This window comes from Limulus polyphemus, unplaced genomic scaffold, assembly GCF_000517525.1.
Source record: "Limulus polyphemus unplaced genomic scaffold, Limulus_polyphemus-2.1.2 Scaffold537, whole genome shotgun sequence".
NCBI lineage: Eukaryota > Metazoa > Arthropoda > Merostomata > Xiphosura > Limulidae > Limulus > Limulus polyphemus.
This window is the reverse complement of record NW_013666147.1, coordinates 94302-95218: the sequence shown is the minus strand read 5'-3', so window position 1 is coordinate 95218 and position 917 is coordinate 94302.

Sequence of the window (917 nt, the reverse complement as noted above, 5' to 3'; positions counted from 1 at the left end):
ACAGGGATTCACACACTTTACTTACTGTGCCTACTGTTCGCTTGACTGAATTATTTATCTCTTCAATCTATCTGCATATCTCTCTATCGCTGGCTTTATTATGCCGGGTTTATATACTAAAAAAAAAGAGAGAGAGAGAGAGCCCCTGGCAAACACTCGGACATTCGTGGGGTTCCTCGATAATTCCTGATCTTTCTAGAAACTCCAGCGCGCATGATCCCAGCGTCACGTAACTTCCGCTGTCGTAACAATACCCTACATTTTTGTCTTCTTGTATTATAATAGTATTTATTCTGATTATCCTTTGTGCCGATATATATGCAGGTTTCTCATAACATGTGGTCAAGAAAGTCGTTAAGCTCATCTAGTTCTAGATGTTTTGTTCCTTTGTCATTCTCTAGGAGACGGTACCTGTTTTGTCTGCTGTGACACAGCATTGTCCTTCACTGGAAAGTCAGGTGCTACCTCGAGGTTACAACCTCCTTTTGAGATTAACCACCACTGATATAGGTGGGACAGGCGTCCTGAAAATGTAGTGTTATAATTTACAAATATTTCGTAAATAATACTATGATCTCCCAGCTAGCTCTTTCTTTCAAGCTCAAGCCTAAAATACGGACAGTACGATAAAATGTAGAAATTGGTCTTTACCAGGCATGTTTAAATTGTATCTAACTGCCCATGATTAGGTGGATTTTGGAACAATGGGCGTAGGAAACCAAAGTCATCTAAGGTCATACGACTATGGTTTTCATTAGAATTGGTGATGACTAAAAATTAGATCTTCATAATAATAAAAACTCTTATTATTATTACCACAGTGTTGATGACAAGAACTTCCCAACTCAGGAAATAGTACAGCTTATAAAATCAGGGATTGCCTTACCGGCCTACGTTCATCTGACTCATTTTATAAG